This window comes from Gossypium arboreum, chromosome 8 (assembly GCF_025698485.1).
Source record: "Gossypium arboreum isolate Shixiya-1 chromosome 8, ASM2569848v2, whole genome shotgun sequence".
Taxonomy (NCBI): domain Eukaryota; kingdom Viridiplantae; phylum Streptophyta; class Magnoliopsida; order Malvales; family Malvaceae; genus Gossypium; species Gossypium arboreum.
The window spans coordinates 123097586-123122054 of NC_069077.1; the positions used below are offsets into that span (position 1 = coordinate 123097586).

A 24469-nucleotide genomic window follows, 5' to 3' on the forward strand; every position below is an offset into this window, starting at 1 on the left:
AAATCTACCAAACAATAGAAAATATTTTACACAAATTCATCCAAACACTAGAAAAGTAAATCATTTCTAGAAAAGTAAATTATTTTCCAGAAATTATTTTCCAAAAAATATTTTACTGACAAACAAACGGAACCTAAGCATGATTATGAGATTTAAATTTGTATATATTATATGCAACTTTTTTATTTATTAAAAAACCTTGAGACTCACTGAAAAGATATAATATCTCCTTTAAAATTACTTATGCTTTATTTCACTATTTTCTTAAAAAATTTGATCAGATATGCATACTAATATCATAAGCCTTTCACGTGAATATATGCGTTTTCAGTTTTATTATTTATTTTTATAATATTAAAAAGTATATACTTACAATGTATAAAAGATCACATATCGCAGATCTATACTTTTTTATTTTTACAATTTTGATATAAATAAAATAATAACATATTGTTTATTGATTAAATTAAATAGTCTAAATTAAAATAAAAATATAATTAAAGATGAATTACTTCAACCTTATTGTGAGTGTTTTTTTTACAAAACATTTATTATAAGTTTGAACAAAGGTAAAAGGGCAATTTTATCTTAAAAATTTATGTAAGAGATAATTTAAATTTTGACCCGTGATCTTGATAACTAGGTTTACTTTGGTATTTTTACTTTTTTTTTTTCCAATTTTGTATTTGAACTTGACAACTGAGTTCATTTTAATCCTTGTGTAGCAGGCCCATTTTGCCTGGGGCCCAAAACCAGAAACATAACCCAAAAACAATTAAAACCAAAATAAATTAAACAGTCCGCAATATATTAACGACCTAAACACAACAAAATTAGATGCCCAAAAATAAAACCCTAACCTAATTTCTTTAGCCCACAACCTTAACTTTCAGAAGAAAAAAAAAAAGAGAAAAAGAAACTCTAGCCGCAAGCCTCCACGTCGGCTTCCGTACACAACTAGCCTCCTCCACCTGCAAAAGGACAAAAAAGGACAGCAGCAAGATAGGAAGCAAAAAAAATGATGGCAAAATTTTGTACTTTCTTTTTTCTTTCTTTTTCGACTATAAAAGCCATGAAGAATCAATGTTTTTTTTACAACATAGAATTGAATACACACGAAATCAATAAAAAAAAAGAGCAATCGGAAACAAAATTTGGAAAAGGTAGTCCTTTTGTTTTTATATTTACTTATTTTTTCTTTTCTACTAATTTTCTACTAGTTTTTAAGGAAAATAAAAAAAAGAAAGGAATCAAATCTTACCTTCTTTTTTGCATTTGCGCTGCCGTAGGAGGTTGAGGTCCGTCGATTCCGATGAAAATCGACGATTAATAGGCTCGGTAAGTCGAAAGCTCAAAAAAATGGCTTTTTTTTATTTTTCGGCCACCGTGGATTGCAGCGTCGTCGTCGGTGACCGGCGGCTGTCATGGTGGTCCGATGCCGAAGCAATGGCCGGACTTGGAGGGGAGAGAGAGAATTTGAGAGAGGTTTGGAAGTTTTTTTTGGAGAAACTGTAACACCCCTTACCCGTGTCCGACACCGGGACAATGTACAAGACATTACCAGACTTAAACATACACATACCTGCAAAAATTGGGCCATAAAATTTCTTTTTAATTCAAAACTTTTCATACATATGCATAAAGTCCCATACACGGGCCTACGATGCCCTAAACATGCATTGAAAGTAGTTAGGGACTAAAACGAGAACCTTAGAAAGTTTTGAAAAAACTTAAAAAATTTCTTTCCATGAAATAGGGTCACACGCCCGTGTGAGCACAGGGACACACCCGTGTGCCCAGGACACGCCCGTGTCCTCAAGCCGTGTAACTCTCTGACTATGATGTTAGCAACCAAAATTTAACCACACGACCAAGCCACACATCCGTGTGCTAGGCCGTGTCATCCACACAGCTGAGACACACGGCTGAGGCACACGGTCGTGTCTTTGCCAGTGTGGCTAACACTTAGGCTATTTTCCAAGCCTTTTGTTACCATTAATCCTCACATCTTTACACACATCAAAGTTATACATCATGGCATCATTTTAATGATTTAGTAGACTTCACTAAGGTGTATTCTTAACTTTAACATGCTATCATTCACAAGTTTCACATACTCCTATAATATCAAGCCTAGACACATTAATCCATATTCCTTGACCTTGTTAAGTGACCTTATTTAAATATTAAGCATTCATGTTCAATCATCATCATCTTATTTCTATACCATACAATTACTTCATGGCTATAACCATTTTGATTGGTCTTGAAGCATTTATCGTGCACACATGTATTAACACCAATCGTGCATGTCCCACAAGCATAAAAACATCATTGCATCGCAAGCAGTAGAACTTATCATGAATAACTAGGCTTACAAACCACAATAATTATAAGCCACATCTCATGGATATATACAATGAATCAATATAAGTCAATACATTTGGCTAATCATAACAACATCTATCATAAAAAAAATAATTAAGTCCCTATACATGCCACTCACTTGAAGGTGCTTAATACACATATGTCAATACTCCAAAGGTGACTTGATAGTGTGATGCTGCCTTCGACGATCTCCAACTCCGAGCTAACCTGACAGCACTAAGGAAATGAAAAGGAGAGGGTAAGATTTATAGCTTAGTAAGATCGTATGAAAATAATAAACAATTTATCAACTTGCTTCTCAAGGTAATACAACCCTATTTGCATTTTTACTTATGTTCCAGTCAAACTATTTTCTCGAGTCATAGTTATTAAATTATTTATATCTAGAGCTACAGAACTCCAAATTAAGATCCGATAATTTTTCCTGAAACTAGACTTACATATATTCTTACCATAAAATTTTTAGAATTGTTGGTCCAACCAATAAGTACAGTTTATTCCTTAAAGTTACCCTTTTTTTCTGTCTGATAGCTCTGACCCCTCTTCACTAAAAATTAATTATCTCATAATACGGGACTCGGATGAAGTTTTCATCTATTTATATTGAAAATAGACTCATTAAGAATTCTAAAAATATAAACTATAACCTATAAATGTTTTTTAAAAATTTCCAATGATTTTCTCAAATCAGAACAGGGGATTTCGAAATCATTCTAACTCTGTCTCATAACAATTTAAATATTTGATAATATGAAACTCTTTTGCTTATAACATTTTTTCTATGTGAAACTAGACTCGTTAAGATTTAATTTCATATTTTATTCAACCTCTAACTCAATTTCCACAATTTTTTTGGATTTTCAAATTCATACAACTGCTGTTGTCCAACACTGTTTTGGTGCAATATAATGATAACTATCATAAGTTCACTTTCGACTGATCATGAACTCACCATTTCATGAATTCCATGTTCAAATGCACAATATAAGTTAGCATGATATTGCAAAAAAAATTATAATCATAATTCATACATCTTAGCTCACCGATGTCTCAACATTTCAAAGCCTCAATAACCATAAGCTTAGTGTACATACCTGTACTCATCGTAATATATCATATAACTATACCTCTTTAACATGCCCTCCTCGGGATTTTCATCACATCTATTGCATTACCAGTTGAACCCTCAGGAATACTATTGGATACACGGAAAACTTGCACATAAGTGCCACATATACATATGTAGCCAAAGCTACCTCATAACACGTAACGCTCACAATGGAGCTACTCACGGGTTTGCTCATAAAAGCTATCGGTCAAGGTGTAGCTACACGGGCTGCTCACACAAGTTTTCAGGTATCTAACCAACTCAAGGATTACCTAGCCACCAGCAGGACACACAAGACCATTGCCTGGAACCCAATTACATGTATCGCATCCATTATGAACTTGGACCAATTCAACGAGTTCGGATGCTCGCATCCATAATGAACTTGATCAACTCAACGAGCTCAGATGCCTTATATATATCACGAACTTGGACTAACTCAACAAGTTCAGATTTCTTAATTCCTAGTGATATGTCACTTGTACCCTAGACTATTCCTAAGGTTCAGACGGGATTTTTCGATACTCCATCTCTGTCGAGCTTACTCAAAGTGTCGATCTCACTATCCATAGTATCAATTGCCCTTTCATAGCATAATAAGGCATAACTCAAATAGCAAATAAGCTTTTAAGAATTTACATAACATATATCACATATTTCATATATCAATTGTCATGGATCATCATTTTCTTGCATTTTATGCAATATTCTTCCATATCATATTTCCACATCATATACACCATTTCATAAACTTTTCCAATATATTTATTAAATCATACAATATATGCAATAATAGTAAAGAATTATAATTCAAACATAATATTGCACTATTATTTTCATACGAACTTACCTCGAATGTAAATTTCAGTCAATTACTTCATTTTAGTCCATACCATCGTACTTTCTGATTTAAGCCCAAATCTCGATTTCCTTGATCTAACATAATTAAATTCACTCATTTAATCATTACGTTAATTAAAGCATCCTATAATTCACAATTTGGCAAAATGACCGTTTTGCCCTTAGACTTTACAAAAATTACAATTTTGCCCTTAGGCTCGTAAATTGATTTTTATCAAATTTCCTCCTTTACCAAGCCTAGCCAAATTCTTTTTATAACTATAGCAACTCACAATTTCAATTATTTCACATATTTACAACTTATTTTACAACTTTACAAAATAGCCCTTTTTAGGTGTTTTCATGCAAACTTCTTTCACAAAAGTTGTTTATTACACAACCAAGACTCATTTTCTTCCATAAAAATTCAGCAAGCAACATAAATGGTCTTATGGAAAAACCCTAGACTTTCAACCATTTTGTAAAATAGTCCCCCCATTAGCTAGTTCATGCTACAAGGGTCCCAAAAGTGTAAAATTCATCGAGAAAAGTCATCAAAATCACTTACTTGCAAGAGAACTAAGTAGCTGAAAGCTTAAGCTTTTGAAACCCCTTTGTTTGCTGCCATTTTCTGTGGGTAAGAAGAAAGATAGAAAGATGATACCTTTTTGTTTTATTTTATTCTATTTTTGGTCAAAATTAAGTCACCAACCACACTAAATTTTGACTTTTCTACTTTCTTTCTCTATATGGTTGGCCAAGCACCCTTTTTAAGGACTATTTTCACTTTAAACACCCCAAATTTTGGTTCTCTAGCTATTTAACATATTTAGCTTGTAAAACAAAACTTTCGCCATTTATGCGATTTAGTCCTTTTTTCTTAATTAAGCTAGCAATCGCTAAAATTATTTCACGAAAATTTTTATGCACTCATATAATCATGCTATAACACATAAAAGAACATTAAAAATAATTTCTCCGGCCTCGGAATAGTGGTTCTGAAACCACTATTCTGACTAGGCCCAAAATCGAGCTGTTATAGAAACAAATTTTTTCTAAATTTTTTTACTTATATAGCCCCTCCAAACGACGTCGTTTTGGGCTTAAGTCACAAACGCCAAAACGACATCATTTTGCTTATGACCCAATTTCGATCTGACCCAGAGCCTAGGATCCGCGTGTTTTCAAGAAAATTAGGCTATTTGCTACTTTAATCCTTCCGCATTTTTGTTACTATTCAATTTCGTCTTGTTACTTTTTTATTTTTAATTTGACCCTTTTATTTTATTTTTTGTGCAATTTGGTCCCTCGATTGGTCAAAAAGGAAAGGCGCTTTCAGAATTTTAAGAATAATTTCCCTTTTAGCCCCTTCTTCTTGACGCGCGTTTTATTTTAGTCCAGACTTTTTTTTTATTTTAAAATTCTATCCCCTATATCCTATTAAATTTTTTTTATCTAGTCTTTTATTACTATTATTATTATTACTATTATTGTTATAATTTTAAAAAAAATTATTTTATTTAATATTTCTTTATTCTTTACTTATTTGCTTATTTTCAATTTTTTGTTTTTATTTGTTTATTACGATTTAGACTCATGATTTCGTTTTAGTTCGATTTAATCCTTTATCTAGTTTTAGCCTTTTTCATGAACTTATTTTATTTTATTTTAATCTTATTTATTTATTATTGTTTAGCTTTCATTTTAAAATCTATATTGTTTATATTGGTACATATTGTTATATTGTCATCTCATTTTTACTTTATTTTATTTTTATTTTATCTCCTTTATATGTTATTTTATTATTTTTTATTACTCTTGTTTTTTTAAAGTCCTGTCTTTTTAATCATGCTTTTCTCGTTTATTTTATTTTACATTAATTTATCTATTTATTTGGACTATGGTATTATCATTAAAATATATTCTTCTTCATTTATACTTTATTATTTCAATATTTTGTCTATATGGTCATTTTATATTGATTCGTCTTCACTACATCATGCGATAGGTTTAGATAATTAGTTGTCTTTATGCTATACTTTAAATAAGATAAATACACATTATTTAAATATTACACCTATTATTATTCAAAATAAAATTTTCAAAAATAAGGCAATGTTTCGAATTTTGGTAATACGAGAGAATTGTACCCTAACTTACAGGGTTTCGATTTTTCTCGTCGAACCTAAATAGCCAAATATTCTTTTAAATTTTAAAATACATGAATTTTAAATAAAAATAAAGGCAATATTCTGTATTTAGAAACTCGAGGAAGTCATGCCCTAACTTACAGGGTTTCAATTTTTCTCGTTGGATCTAAATAACCGAATATTCTTCGAAATTAAAACACGTGAGATTTTAAAAATAAAAAATAATAAAGACAAGCTTATTCTCAAAGGTTCAAAGTGTCGTATCCTAACTTACAGGATGTGACATTTTGCTACCTCAAGACAAGAAGGTATTTAATACTCGTAGCGATTTATCCAAGCAAATTTTTCGTAAAATTAATATTAGTACAAAGAGGGATCATATTTTTAAATTCTTTCGGGTTTTCAATTTTCGACACTAAGATATTAACTAATCAACTAGGTACCTATTTTGGGCGTTACGAGGGTGCTAATCCTTCCTCGTGCGTAACCGACTCCCAAACTCGTCTTTCTGAATTTCGTAGACCAAAAGCGTTGTTTTAATAAATCAAAACCATTTATTAAAGCCAACCACTTTACGAGGTGACCCGATCACACCTCATCAAAAAGTGTGACACCCCTAACGTGACCCTAGTCGGAGAGTGGTTTCGGGACCACAAAACCGAGTCACAAGAATAATTAGGTGTTATATTCTGTGCTTATTGTATGTGGAATTTATGCGTAAATATTTCGTGCCTTGATTTTATTAATTAGGTGCTAATTCATAAGAAAGGACCCATGTGTTAGGACTTGAAAATGTGATAGGTGAATTTTTAAGTGGCCAAATAATGCATGAAGTAAAGACATGAGGGATTTGCATGTCAATTTAGCCAACTATAGGAAGTGGCCGGCCATGGTAATGAAGATGGGCTAAAGAAAACATGTCTTGAACATGTTTTGTTAATGGTGGATGTTAGAAATAATAAAATAAAGAGCATGGGCAAAGGGAACATGTTCCAAACATGTCTAGTTAATGGATCATGTTAGAAAGAATAAAGAAATGGAGAAAAAAGGGGAAATAATGAACAAAAAAAAAAAAAAGAGTGTGGATGCCCCCCTTTGTTGCCGTGAGTTGTAGAGAAAGAAAGAAAGAAATTTTTGTTCATCCATTTTTCTCTTCTTTGGCCGAAAATACTAAGGAAAAAGGAAGGATTTTTGCTTCATGCTTGGTTTAGAAGAGAACCAGAAGGAGATTTGGCTATACTTGCATCAAGATTAAGGTATGTTTGAGGTTGTGTCATGAGATTCATGCTTGTTTTGGTTGCTAACTTGATGTGCATGTTAGCCATGGTTCAAATCCTTGTTATGCCATGAAAATGGTATTTGGCCAAGGTGGATATTGTGTTAAAGCCATTGCATGCTAAATGTGAAGCTTGCTAATGATGCATGTGGTGATGGATTGACTACTCTTGAAATTTCTTTGTAGCAATCTTGAGTAAAACATTGAATTTTTTTGTTTAACCATGATGAAGTTGAAAGGGTATGGTTGTGATGTATTCGCCATGGTGCATTCATGAGCATGATTTATGCTTGTTACTTGAGTGGTAAAATTTGTGTTTTGAATGGATATGAACACCTTGAGATTCGACCTTGCACCTATAAGTGTACATATGTTTGCACATGATGTATTGGTATGACATACATACTATCTCAAAGTATGTATTTTCTTGTGATTATGTTTTGGTTATGAAGTAAATGATAGATGTGTATTGAGCTACAATATGTAAAGCATTAGCTAGTAAAATGTGTGCCATTCATGTGTGGTATTAAACATGTAATTGGTCTCAACATCAACATGCATAATCGGCCATGAATGAGTGCCTAAGAGGTTGTGTTGTTCGGCCATGAGTAAGCATGTTGAAGGCTTGTGTGTTGAGTTGATTCATGAATTCCGTACTTATGTGACTTTAATGTCTAGTGAATATATGTGGGCTAAGTGCCTTGAGTTCCTCTTTTCGATACTCAAATGATTGAATCAATTTAATTGTTAAATTAAGCTCAAGAGCAAAGAGGGACCAAATCCGATAAAGGGAAGGAAAAAGTAGTCGAATAGCCATCGGAATCATTTGACAACATCCGAGGTAAGTTTTCGAGTATCGAAACTTAGATTTTGATTCGATTGAATGAAGTAATAAGCAATCAAATCGTGCCTTGTATATGGCCATTGAGCCGAAATGATATTTTGATTAAGTAAAATGTGCATAAAAGTTTGTTATGAAATTGAAACAAAGATGCGAAGGCAATTGTGCGACCAGTGATATCCGGGCTAAGCCCAAGGCAATTGTGCGACCAGATATCCGGGCTAAGCCCAAGGCAATTGTGCGAGCTATGATATCCGGGCTAAGCCGAAGGCAATTGTGCGAGTTGTGATATCCGGTTAAGTCCCAAGGCATTTGTGCGGTTACCATAACCGGGCTATGTCCCGAAGGTGTTTTGAACAGTAGCTATATCCGGATAAACTCCAAAGGTATGTGATTTGAAATTTATAAGCTGCTGGAAAATTTTCAGTTATTGCATTTGTGAAATTCCCAACAAGGTATGTTTTGTGTGTGCTTTGCACACTATGAGTAAATGCGTACGAATATTCGCTCTAATGATAAATGAGCTATTGGCATTAACTAGGCCGTTATTTGTGTATGAATATAAGAGTTGGGATTGTGAAGTAAGCATGTCATTGAGAAATTGTACATATGAATTATTGCTTAGCTACTTGAATGCTATGCTTTGGTTGTGTGTATATTATGGCTCGAAACTTACTAAGCATAAATTGCTTTCTCCGTTTCTTTGTTTCTCTGTTTATAGATTTTGCTCGTTAGCGATCGGATTCGGGATCATAGAAGTTGAAGTCAACCACACTATCAAAGCCCTTTTTGGTACTCCTTTAGTTGAGTTTTGGATATGGCATGTATAGGACTACCCTCGGTTGTTTTTAAGTACTTTGTGATGTATATGTGTGCGGCCATGCGAAAATGGTTCGTAAAAGTGGAGTATGGAATTTGACCATATGTGGTTTGTAATTATATTTGGTTTCATGATGTGATTATGGTTTGGAATGAGAGAGTTGGTCACATGATCAGCCATTGGAATGGCTAAATATGATCATATGTGGACCTAAGTATGACTAGACTATAGTTGGTCCATGGGAACTACAATATAGGTAAAGCCTACCTTAAAAACAGAGGCTGCCAGCTGCAGTGATGTGGATGTGAAAAATCACCAAAATTTGTAGGAATGGTTTTAAATAGTGAATAAATTATGTGATCGAACCTTGACGAGTCTATTTTCATATGAAAGTAACAAAACGATCATATGATCAGTATACCGAGAGATATTAAAGTTCTCGTGAGACAGGGCCAGAAAGGTTTCTGGGTCCCCTGTCGCGACTTTGAAAATTTTCCATAAATTATCCAGAATGAATTAGAAGTCATGCCTTATATATACAGATTCCTTTTTGAGTATAGTTTCATTAGAAACAAACAGCATCAGTATTGAAACCCTTTACAGAGAGATATTCAAGTTGTAACGCGCGAAGGTCAATGTAGTCGACCCCTGTAACATGGGTGACTTTAACTAATAAACTGTACCAATTGGCCCGACCAAAAATTCTAGAAATAAATCCATGAATGGATATATGAGTCTAAATTTAGGGAAAATTTACGGAATCAGTTTATGAATTGTGAAACTCGAGATATGCTTTTTAAGGCGACAGCGATGCAGTTTTCCAGCTTGCCTGGGAACGTCGAATTGGTCGGTGCCATAAGTGGTTTTGGCTTGTTAACCCCTCGTGTCCGACACCGGCGACGGTCTCGGGTTCGGGGTGTTACAAAAAGGATTGGTGGCGACTCCCATTTTCGTTTTTTTTTCAAAATCAAAGTTGACCCCATTTTTCAAAAAAAATGGTTTCGACATCTTGGTGACTCTATTGGGGACAAATAAGAGAGTCAAGTCACAATTTGATTATTTTCTATCTTTTTTTCAAAAATTGAAAATCTGATTTAAAATCACGATCCTTTTGTTACATTTCTTCTATCATTTTTGTGGTCTTCATCATTTTGTTATATAATAATGTGTTTACCTTTTGGTTCGAGTCACTTAATATGTTTTTGCATATCGCATTGCATAATTGTCCGATTTTGCCCTTCTTAAGTGAGAGTGCAAAACTATTCCTTCGTGAGGTCTTCACCTTCGTATAGGATAGTGGGTCGCTTTCGGAATACATCTGTACCTATGTCTTTGTGAGATTTTCATCTTTGTATAACTATAGGGAAATGTATTCCCCTAAACTGAACTCAGTCCGTATGAGCCTATAATGGGTGAGGATCGAGGAATCTGCCGGTTCGGGTACCTTTACTTTAGAACCAAACCGCATATAGTGAGCCTGAAGAGCCTACCCTAGGTAGAACAACACCAAACCCCTAGAGGTCATCCAAATAGGTGCTCTATTTGTTATTTATGTATTTGTACTGACGTGTTTTCTTTTGTTTTGGTAATGAGTGCATTGCATTTTCATCATAGAAAAGAGGTGTTGATTCATGTTCAATTGCTAAATAGAGAGCTTGTTATGGAAAATGGATTTCTTGATAAAGTGGAATACAATACGGTCGTCCGAATATGGTCTAAGTAAACACAACGAGAGAAGGGTGATAGTCCGTGGAGGAATACATGACTTTGCTTCGTTGCCTGAGGATCCAAGCCAACCAAGATTATTTGAGAGCTGTCAATGTCTCGACTTTCGTAAAGAAGCTAACGAGAATTGCAGGGATAAGTGAGTAATGGGTCGCGACCCAGATCAAGCAAAAAGGAGATAATAGAGACATCTTTGGGAAGATTCGCAAGATTCGATCTTAACATCTAGTTATGAAGAAAACGATCGATGTCTTTGCTTGGAGTATGAAGGCAAGGCCGTATATGTATCCATTTTATGTAAAGATATTTGTCTTCTAGTAAAGTTATTCTAACAGAATTGAATTAGAATCAATGCCTTTTTTTTCTGCACTTATCCTATGCATTTGCATTTCATCGCATCATATGCAATAAAACTCACAAAAGACCCTAAAATCATAGCAGTTACCTTGGAACATCGTTACAGTACACAAGGAAAAACGGAAGCAATGGACCAAAGGTTGAAGAGATTAGAGCAAATAAAAACACTGATGCAAGAGCAATTGGCCAAAATTCAACAAGATATTAAGGATCAGATGCTAGAATCCCAAAGACACATGATGACCCAGTTAACTAGTTGCTGGCTGGAGGGTTAGAAAAAGGAAAGAGCCCTATGGTCAATACCAGGACGATAACGAGGACCCTGCTTATCCTCTAGGCTTTACCCCTACAAACACCCAATCACAACCAAACACGTATCCAAAAAGGGTATCGTTAACATCAGACCCCAATACTAGACTGGTACCTCGGCACCGATAAACTCCCAGACAGGTTCAGGTTCTAACCTGGGGGTAATCTAACCAATCCTATTGTCCTTGATCTAGATGATATAGCGAAAATAGAAAAGGCGAGAGTGGAGATCCCAAAGTAATTTGAAGATCGTTGCAAACCAAAAAGGTAAAAGTGGAGCCCCCAAATCAATACTTTAAAGGCACTGAGGAAGAGAGAAAATGAGGTGAATAATGCGAGTATATATAACAAGGGCTATTTAAAGCCAATCACCGTAAGCCAGCGAAGGACGGAAACTACTAGCCATTATATCCCCTTAAGGTAAGAACCCAATCCAAGACCAAACTCAGATAAACTCCGGTTCACGCCCATACAAATCACGTATAGGGAGTTGTACCAAATTTTGTTTGATGCACATATAATATCCCCTTTCTACCTAAAACCTATGCGCCTCCATACCCTAAATAGCATAACGCGAACGCCTAATACGAGTACCACGCAGGGATCACAGGACACTCAATCAAGAACTGCACCGCTTTTAAAAAGATAATTGAAAGACTCATCAAAATGGGTATTGTGAAATTCGATGATCCATCTAGTGTAGAAAATCCGTTACCCAACCATTTTGACAAAGGGGAAAATGCAATAATCAAGAGTGTAGAGAGGAGAATCAATATAGATGTAGCAGAAGTAAAAACCCCACTGAGGGAGGTTTGGAAGAAAATGGTAGAAGGAGGATTAATCACATAGGATTTACGGGAGAAACCTGGAGAAGCAAGGAACTACTGTGAGTTCCATGATGAAAAGTGTTACGAGATTCAAAAGTGCAATAAATTCAGAGCCTTGGTGCAAGACCTGATGGATAATAAAGAGCTAAAATTCTTTGAATATACTGAAGGCCCGGAAGGAATATTCAGAAATTGGAGCATCAGTGCTATATCCGAAGAAGGAATTGAAAGAGAAAATTTACCAGACATTTGCCCTTATGAGCCAGGAAGTGTTCTGAACAACTAGACTGCGTAAGAGATTCTTGTAGTTTTTAGAGCTGATTTAGGGTAATGTGCAAAACACGCTTGTTGCTTTAAACATAGAAGCAATAAGAATCCTTTTGTGAAATAGGCTCATTCCAACAACTTTATTTTCAATGTAAAATGCATTTTTGTGTTACACTTTGAGCAAATATTCTTTTATTCCTTCATTTCATTCATACTCATTAATAACTATTTTTAGATTCATTTATTCTTTGCAATATTCTTTCGTACCTACAACAGGTCTCCAGATATCAACGATATGAGTGATGCTACTACTGACCTAGAATTTCCTTTTGAGTGAGATATGTGTCTAGAGGGATCTCAGGACTTTGAAGATGACAGAGATTGTAACCTATCTCCTGATCTGTTAAGGATAGTAGAACAAGATTAAAAATAGATCCTACATTACAAAGAGTCGGTGGACATTGTGAGCCTAGGAGAAGAGAAAGAGGTGAAAATCAGAGCCTGTATCACCACAAAGAGAAAGCTAGACATCATTGAGTTATCCTAAGAATTCCAAAATGTTTTAACATGATCGTATCAAGAAATGCCTGAGCTACTAAGACGTGTGGATGTTGTTAAGGCTAAGAAAATCTTAAAAGAGGTCCATAAGGGTGTCTGAAGAACACATGCTAATGGCTTTACTGTAACACCCCTTACCCGTATCTGATGTCGGGACAAGGTACGAGGCATTACAGGACCTAAACATACACATACATGAAAAAATCGAGCCATAAAATTTCTTTTAATTCAAACTTTTCAAACACATGCATGTCGTCTCTTAATTGGGTCTATGAAGCCCAAAACATACATCGGGATTAATTTGGGACTAAACCGAAAGCTCTGAGAAGATTCGGGAAAACTTAGGAAATTTTCCCAAGAAACAGGGTTACACGTCCGTGTGGACATAGGGACACCCCCGTGTCCTCAGGACGTGTAACTTTCTTTTTATGACATTAGCATACAAATCGAACCACACGGTCGGGCCACACGCTCGTGTCTCCAAGCCGTGTCCTTCACACTGTTGAGACATATGACCGTGTCTCAACCCGTGTGGCTAACATTTAGGCTATTTTCCAAGCCATATTTCTCAACCATTTAATCATTTATTTCCACCAATATTTTAATACATTTATGAATCAATTTAAGGTATTCAACCAAGCCTTATAATTATCATCGTTTGTTCATTGCGTAGCCATATCAATCATGATAAAATCATAATAATTAGAATCTCAAACTTACTAAATACAAGCCATACCAATGGCTAGTTATAGTTATACCATTCATAAGCCAACATTGACTAATCAATTAATATATATCAGCCATATCTTTGTAATTTAAATATATTTTCATAACAACTTATCTTGATTTCATACTATTTCAGATTTGAGCTTAAATAACCAAAGTATTTGAAATGTCATCTTTATTCAAATAGTACGCATGAGATACATAATTCCATAATTATGAATGAACACATTTATCAAACATATTCCATATTCATATATCAATGCCTCATGTCTCTATATATCAATAACCGTCATTTTCATGAATTTTGAGTTCAATTTCATAATTATTTGTCTCATGTTTAGGTTATTCCATGTCAAAAATTTATTCATTAAATCATTTGAAATATCAATACATATGGACAGTACACTCAAGATGAGCAATTATATAATCACAAATGAATTCATTCATCAACCAAGTTCTATACTCATGTCATATCAGCTCGTACTTCCTTATATCACATAGTTCCATATAACACTTACCAAACTTTTTCAAATTAGTGAACGTCTTACAAAATTGAGTACTTCATTTTCTCGATGCCATAGTTCAACTATGGTCTTACACATCTTCACATAATGATGCCATAGCCCAGCTATTGTCTTACACATATTCATATATCGATGCCATAGCCCAGCTATGGTCTTACACGTAATCACATATCACATATCGATGCCATAGGCCAGCTATGGTCTTACATGAATCACATATCTCACTGATGCCATATCCCAGATATGGTCTTATATAGTAGCATATATCACACCGATGCCATATCCCAGATATGGTCTTATACGGAAGCACATAATCACATCTCTACGATGCCATAGCCAGCTATGGTCTTATACGAAAATCACATATCACATGTTGCCATGGTCCAACCATGGTCTTTTCTGTCAATTCATTTTAGCCACTAAACGAAAGTACTCAACCCTGCGTTCCACTTAATTTGAACATTTAGTTCAATTTTCATACTTTTTCAATATTTACAAATTTAATAATGAATATATGAAATAAAACATTATATCATTATTAATTCAACGTTTGTTGTTTATAATTGGGCATGTAATCAATTTATACACAAGTCATTCATATATTTTTCCTCCTCCTCCTCTCCATCCACATCCTTGGTATAAATAACACACTTGTAAGTAACCTTATCCATAATTTTCACTAATTACTTATGCAAATATTCAAGTTATCCACTCGTGTCATAGTCACTAAATAATTTATATCTGGAGCTACGGAACTCCAAATTAAGATATGCTAATTTTTCATGAAACTAGACTCAATATCTTCTTACCATAAAATTTTAAAAATTTTTGGTTTATCCAATAAGTAAATTTTATTCTTTAAAATCACCCCTATTCTGTTGTCTGACAGTTCTGACCCTTATTCACTAAAAATTAATTATCTCTTCATAAAGGATTCGAATGATATTCTCATTTGTTTTTCTTGAAAATAGACTCATTCAGGATTCTATAAATATAAATTTAAGCCCATAATTATTTTTATTAAATTTTTTATGATTTTTCAAAGTCAGAACAGGGAAACCCAAATTCATTCTGACCTTTTCTCACAAAATTCATTATATCTCATGATTTAAAAAAGATATTACTTACATCGTTTCTTCTATGAGAAACTAGACTCAATAAGATTTAATTTCATATTTTTTTAATCTTCTAATTCGATTTCTAAAATTTATGGTGATTTTTCAAATTTAGTCTACTGCTGCTATCCAATATTGTTTTAGTGCAAGTTGTTTATTACCATTTTTCCCCTAAGCTTTTAATAAATAACAATTTCGTCCCTACTCAATTAGCCTCTCAATTGAGCTGATTTTTCTCAATTAACACTTTATTCTATCACTTTAAACTACTTTACAACTTTTGGAAATCATAATTTCAGCACTAGACTTTAATTCCGAACATTTTTCACAATTAGGTCCTAAAATCAATTTCCATCAATTTTACTTGATAAAATTATCATATATCAAAATTAAAGCTTCAATTCTATGTTTATTCATCATATGCTTCCAGCACTCATCCATAACAACTTTAAAAATTAGCCATGAAATCAAAAACTAATGAAATAGTAAGTTGGACCCAATTGTAAAAGTCCAAAAACATAGAAATTTCAAGGAGAAAGCAAGAATTAAACTTACATGAAGCTAGAGTATGAAAACCAGCTTGAACCCTCTTCCATGACTATTTTTCAGCTGATGAAAATGAAGAGAATTGAAGAAAATTCTAGATATTCCCATTTGGTCCCATTTTTATTTAGTTAATTTTGGCAATTTTCCAATTTTGCCCTTAATTCACCCATTTCTGATTTTTCTCATTATTGCCTTAAAATTTCTCCTATGGGCTTATTTTCACTTTAGGTCCTTCCTCATTTGACAATTGAGCTATTTAATCCTTTTAGCAACTTTTACACATTTTCAATTTAGTTCTTTTATTTAATTAACCACAAAACGTTAAAATTTTCGTGCGAAATTTTAGTACTACCTTATTGATACTCCATAAATATTTATAAAAATATTTATGACTCGATTTATAAAATTGAGATCTCGATACATGTTTTCTTCAATTTCTTAACTTAATAAATCTTTATAAAACACAAATTACTAATTTAAAAATCTCTCAAAAATCACATTTGGCTCATAATTATTAAATAAATAAATTTACAAGATTATTTTTCAAATTTAGTGGTCTCGAACCACTATTCCCGACATCATTGAAAGTCGGCTATTACATTTACAGTATCCAGGCAAACCATGAGGTTTGGGTACTGCTAGTCCACGATGGAAAGGGATGCATCAGTTATACCAAGAAATGCCGTAAGTGTCAAATTTATGGAGACAAGATTCATGTGCCTCATTCATCTCTTCATGTTATGACTTCTGCATAGAATTTCTCTATGCGGGGCATGGATGTTATTGGGTCGATCTCATCAAAAGCTCCTAGCAGGCATTGATTCATCTTTGGGGTCGTCGATTACTTCACTAAGTGGGTGAAAGTTGCTTTATATGCCAATGTCACAAAGTCGACAGTTAGCAAATTCTTAAAAAAAGAAATTATATGTTAATATGGAATGCCAAAAAGGATCATAACTGGAAATGCACTAAATAACAGCACGATATCAAAAGTTTGCAGTCTGTTCAAGATTAACATCACATCGCCCCAAAACGAACGGTGCAGTGGAGGCAACAAAAAAAAAACAAAAAAAGAGTTCGTGAGGAAAATGATTGAGACTCATAAAGATTAGTCTGAGAAATTACCATCTATGCTTATCGAACGACTATCAGGACCTCCACCGGAGCAACACCATTCTCATTGATTTATGGAAGGAATGTGGTTTTACCCATTGAAGTTGAGATTCCTTCCTTTCGAGTCTTATCAGAGCTGAAGTTGGATGAGGCAGAATGAGTCCAATCTCAATATGATTAGCTAAATTTGATCGAAGAGAAGAGGTTGAAAGTCATCCGGTATGGTCAAATGCACCTAAAACGAATGATGCGAGCTTATGCAAAAAAAGGTTCGCCCAAGAGAATTTCATCAGGGGGACCGGGTATTGAAAAAGATCATTCCCATATAAAAGGAGTTTAGAGGGGAATGGATGCCAAAGTAGAAAGGACCCTATGTGGTAAAGAAGGTCTTTTCTGGAGGAGCACTGATTTTGACCGAGATGGACGGGAAAAACTTCCTTAATACTATAAATTCAGATTTGGTCAATAAGTACTTCACCTAAAAAGGGGGGAGAGACTAATGTAAAAACCCGCAACGGGCGCTTTGAGACCTTCGACAAAAAAAAAGGGGAGAAGCCAAGGCGAAAACTCGCAAAGGGCGCCTTGAGACAAAAGGAGTTTTGAGTTGAAAACCCTAAAAAGGGCAACTCAAATTTTGATCGAAGATGGGGCAGTTAGTAGTCTTTTCCTCTCAGAATTAACAAGGAGAAGGAACTTTACATCTTGGGGCATCAACAAAGTACTCTAGGTCTCCTACACACATCTCAAGCTCAAAATGGTCATCAAGAAGTTTGTGCAGAGAAGCTCATGCTACGATATTTGGGGCACTTGTTTTCATCTTACTCATTTTTAATTTTAGCAAAGTTTGCTATCTTTGATTAATTTATTCATTTCGAGCTATGCTCTCAATCAATTTCTTTCTTATTGCATTTTCCATCTTTGATTAACTTATTTGTCTTGAGCTATGCTCTCAATCAATTTCCTTCTTGTCCATCATTATGATCTTTTCAAGCATTTTGCATTGAAATAACGATTAATGGACTAATAATACTTTCACAAAAGGAGTTACTCTGGAAACTTCTAAACAGTACAAGAACTAGAAACAAGACTATTATTTAGAACTCACCAAGCCTAAGGGTTAGAAATATTTGAGAAATAAGAGTCTAAAGTGTGACTATTTCTTCAGATTTTCTGTCAAAGATATCAGCTGAGTAAGAAGACAGGACATTATGTCAGTGATACAACCTTGATGAACAACGAGCAATGACAACTCAAACATTAATAAGGGATCATTCTCATGACATTCTGCATTCATACAAATATCATTCATACGCATCTTGTTAGGAGCATTTAATTTATTCTGATCATGACATCCTAATTATTTGGCATAAGCATAGGCCCATGAAATCGATTCTACAGGTTATGTCCTGTAACACCCCATACCCGAGACCGTCGCCGGAGTCGAACACGAGGTGTTAATGGACTTAATTCATTACTTAAACAGTTCAAACAATTTATTTTTAAAATTTTCAGTCAAGCTAACAATCTGCGTCATAGTCGCTTAAAAATTCATATCTCGAGTTACAAAACTCAAAATCCAATTCCGTAAATTTCCCCTGATACTAGAATCACATATATATTTACGAATTTTTTTATAGAATTTTTGGTCAAGCAAATTAGTACAGTTTATTAGTTAAAGTTTCCCCTGTTTCAGAGTTTGACTGCTCTGACCTCTGTGTATTACGAATCAGATATCTCCCTATACAGAGTTTCAATGACTATGCCGTTTCTTTCTAATAAAACTAGACTAAATAAGGAATCTGTAAATATAAATCATGACTTCTAATTATTTTTGAAAAATTTATGGTGAATTTCCAAAGTCATAACAGGGGATCCAGAAATTGCACTGGCCCTGTTTCACAAAAATTTAAACATCTCATAAAATATAACTCATATACCTGTTTTGTTCAATCCATATGAAAATAGACTCATAATTCTTCAATTCCATATATTATTCATCATCTAATTGTATCTCTACTATTTTTAGTGATTTTTCAAACTCACGTCACTGCTGCTGTCTGAATCTATTTTATGGTAAATTTTACCTATTTCATGGTTTCCATGGATTAGCTAGCAATTTAGCATACATAACACCAAATATGATCATGATAAGCCATTCCAATGGCTAATCATTACCAAGCATTCCATACCACTCAATAACCATATCATAAGACTATATACACAAAATGATTATAATGCTATACATGCCATACTCAAAATACACAAGCCATTATGCCAAGATGGTATACTTGACAAAGTGGCGTGCCTCCGACCGTTTCCGATTTTCGAGCTGGCTTGTCAACACTACAAGGAATGAAAAGGAGGGAGTAAGCATAAATGCTTAGTAAGTTCACATGCAAATAGCAAGTAACATAACCATATAAGCAAACATAAAACATCATTTGCATAATCATCACCAAGACATTCATATCACATTTTCATTTATCATCTTACCATATTGTTGTTATATCGAGTTTTCAACCCGAGGGTTAAGTACATACCTGTTCAAAGTATCCATTTCACAACACTTACCAATACGTCCCTTTCATCTTGAGTATTCCTCCATTTGAGTAGAACTTTACCCGTTGAACACATCGAAATATAATCCGGATACATGGAAAGTTTGCACATAAGTGCCACATATGTAGCCAAGCTACCATGTAACCCGCCCATAAGTGTAACACCCTATTCCCGATACCGTTGCCGGAGTCGGACACGAGGGGTTCTCAGACCAACTCTCATGTGTCACACAGACTATTTTTCACATTTCCAGTCCAGCTGGCAAACTGCGTCCCTGTCACCTTAAAAATCATATCTCGAGTTCCAGAACTCGAAAACCAGTTCCGTAAATTTTCCCGAATTTAGACTCATATATCCATCCATGGATTTATTTATAGAATTTTTGGTCTGGCCAATTAGTACAGTTTATTAGTTAAAGTCACCCCTGTTTCAGGGTTTGACTACACTGACCTTTGCGCATTACGACCTGGATATAATCTCGTACAGAGCTCCAATGCTCATGCTGTTTGTTTCTAATGAAACTAGACTCAAAGGGGAATCTATGCATATAAGGCATGACTCATAATTGTTTCTGAATAATTTATGGTAAATTTTCAAAGTCGAAACAGAGGATCCAGAAACCGTTCTGGCCCTGTCTCACGAAATCTTGAATATCTCTTAAAATACGGCTCATATGGTCGTTTCGTTTCATCCATATGAAAATAGACCCATCAAGCTTCGAGTACGTAATTTTTTTAGCAATTAATTCCACTTCTACTATTTTTGGTGATTTTTTGATCTCATATCACTGCTGCTGTCCTCAACAGTTACTGCAGTAGACTATGCCAATTTCATGAATCTTTCCTTGGCCTTACTAATCATTCATCATACATGACACAAACTATGGCCACCTTATCAAAATTAAGGTTTCTAAGACCCGTGGCTATAGGTTCTAGCATCCCACTCAAACGACCACATAGGCCATTTTCACATGGCTTAAAGTTTACAACCCAAAATTCAACAAGACAAAATAGCCCATGCATGCCAAATGTTCTCCTAGGTTGACTAAGAAGACAATACCAAAATTGCTCGCCGGTGTGATGACTTCGTTGACGGTTCCGAGCACCCAAAAGGAGACGAGTCCAAGAGACCTAAAATGGTGACAAGAAAACACCGAGTGAGTTTATAACTCAGTAAGTCATAAGCATTCCATAACCATCCATTAATAAAATTATCACCACATGAAACAATGAACGAAGCTAGGTACTCCATCCATATCGAAACTATACCATAGTTCCTTGGACCTTTCGGTTCAATCTCATACCAATTCACCCAATGACATTTTATATACTATTCAATAGAGTAATTGAGGCATTTCCATACATCATCTCATTTCCGCAACAATCATGCAATCAAATGAACTTTCATCTATTCCACGATACCTTATTTACGGGAATGCAATTGAAATCATCACATAGATTTAAAACTTACCAACTCCATCCCGAGCATGAACATAGCATCTATTAGCCATGAACTCAAGGTACTTACTCTTTCCGCTGTCCATACTCGACTCGATAAAGTCACACCTCCATATAAATATTCAATCGGAGATATATATAGAGTTCGCACACATAATGCTTAATACTCGATCACGCACACTTAGTGCCATGTGATTTAAGCCCGCACACATAGTGCCATATAGTCCAAACTCGCACACTTAGTGCCATACATTTCAAGCTCGCACACTCAGTGCCAATCTCGTCATCGTACACATTTACTTCTCGCACACTTAGTGCCGAAAGCAAACTTTCTACACATTTCACTATCTCTTTTACATTCAACAATATCATCTTGTATATATATATATTTCATCTCATTAAACGCAATTGCATAGAATTCTTACAATCATTTAAGCAATATCAAACATACGCTTAATGACTTACTTTGTGTTGGGCAAATAACTCTAAGTCGGCTACTCGTTGACCTTCGATTTCCCCTTGTTGGACGCCTCTCCTTTAGGATCTTGAGCTTAAACAAATAAATTAACTCATTCAATCGCTTTGGTACATATGTTGGTATCCACATTCTAATGATCATATAACATACGGAACGACATGGTAAAATTTTTATCTTGCTACCTTATGTTCTTGGCTATTCGGCCAATAGCCTTATGCAATTTACTATTCTATCAATAATCCAATCACACATACACATATACATATTCGTATATTAGATAACCACCCTTACTAACCACCCATTTTAGTTGATTTTATACAATCAAAGGCAATATCATAATTGGGTATACTTATATAGCCGAATGTGCTAAAATTGATCTAACATCACCTATACCCTTGATTGAATGGCCGAATACTTATACTATCAATTATAGTATCGATTTTATTCTTTCAAACACATTGTCCCCATTCGGCCCTAACCATTTACTTAACGTATGTGTACAAATTCCATCTCAAAATTAGGAGTTGCAACTACAACTAGGTTACAACAATGCTCATCAATGATCGAATGCCTAAGCACAACTCTACTAAAAATTTATCCAACATCGTTAACTTTGCCCTTCACTATTTTTTTTTCTAAACATCAAATACAAAGTAACTTACATGTATATATTAAACCAACCTTGCTAGCACAATATCCCTTAACCGAATATCATAAACCCAAGCCACATATATAGTTCATCAAGGCCTTTCATTGGCCACATTCGGCACCCCCCTCCCCTATGAACAACCAAATTTCAACCTCCATTAAAAGTATATGTACCAAGAGCTTCAACTACTTGGCCAACTACCAAACCTCCAAACACCCAAATTTAATCCATGGAATGAATAGAACTTGAACTAATCACCTCATTTATATCTAAATTTCCAAGGATTTCAAAGTGCTTACCTCTTCCTAAGCATCAACCAAGCCGAATCATGCACAAAAGAATTCCCTTCTTCTTCCTCCTTCAAGTCACGGCAATGGAGAATAGAATGAGCAAATTTTTTTTTTGTTTTCCTTGTTCAATACACGGCAATGGGGAGGGGTAACCACACATACATTTTTTTTTTGTTTCTCTTCCTACTAACACCAATATAATAACAATTCTAACATCAACCATTAGCAAAACATGTTGGAAACATGTTCCCTTGCCCATAACCTTGTCATGGCCGGCCACTCACCTTAGGAAGTGGGTTATTTGACATGCAAGGACAACCATTTTCCCACATGTATTAATAGGCCACCTTACATTTGCCTAGCACATTTCTAAATTTTCTCACATAAGTCCTATTTGATAAAATTCACTTACAATTAACAAAATCCAAACATTAAATTTTCACACAAGCATATGTACATATAATGAGCATCAACTATGACGGTTAATTATTTTTATAACTCGGTTTAGTGGTCCCGAAACCACCTTCCGACTAGGGTCAATTTAAGGCTGTCATAATAAGTGAACTCGGACTCAACTCAACGAGCTCGGATGCCTAGTTACATCTCTCAAACTCGGACTCAACTCAACGAGTTCAGACATTCGCATCCATAAGTGAACTCGGACTCAACTCAACGAGTTTGGATGCTCAACCATCCTAGTGACATGTCACTTGTATCCTAATCTATTCCTAAGGTTCAAATGGGCTTTTTCCCTCGATCTCACATTTGTCGTCTTCCATGGAATATCAGAACCGATACTCGGTAGCAATTCATATTTATCAAGTAGTAAACATAATTTGCACATTACTAAACATTAACCACAAAGCATAATATTTCACGATAAAAAAAAATCAGCATATCATATAATTAAAATCAATAAATTAAAAATAACAATTATGCTACATTATTTACACATGAACTTGCCTCGTATGCGAAAATGGCTGCTTTTACCATTTCGTCCACAACTTGGTATTTTTCCATTTTAGCCCGAATTGTAGTTTTCCTTGCTCTATCATTTAAAATATAGTCTAATTAGGACTCACATTATTCAAATTGACCCAAAATCATATTTTGGAAAAATTACAATTTTGCCCCTAAACTTTTGCATATTTACACTTTTACCCCAAAGCTCGTAAATTAAACTTCAGCCTATTTTCTTATGTTTTATGACATGCTGATCATTTTTCCCTTCTATGGCAACATCAAATTCTCACTCTAACATGTACTTATGACTATTAGGTATTTTTACCGATTAAGCCCTTTTGCTAGTTTTCGCTTAAAACCGAGTAGCACAAGTTGTCTAACATAATTTAAAACCTCATATTCTATCATAAAACACCAAAATACACAAATTTCACTTATGGGTATTTTTCCAAATATGAACCCTAGGTTGAATAATTGCTAGCATAAGCTTAATCGAGCTACCGAGACTCCAAAAACGTAAAAATCATTAAAAACGAGGCTAGAACGGACTTACAATCGATCTTGGAAGCTTGAAAAACCCTAG

General features: G+C 34.5%; 1 pseudogene; it reads left to right on the forward strand.

Annotated features, from left to right (window-relative positions):
- Positions 1-24469, forward strand: part of LOC108473997 (linoleate 13S-lipoxygenase 2-1, chloroplastic-like) — a 41030-nt pseudogene that overhangs the window by 637 nt on the left and 15924 nt on the right.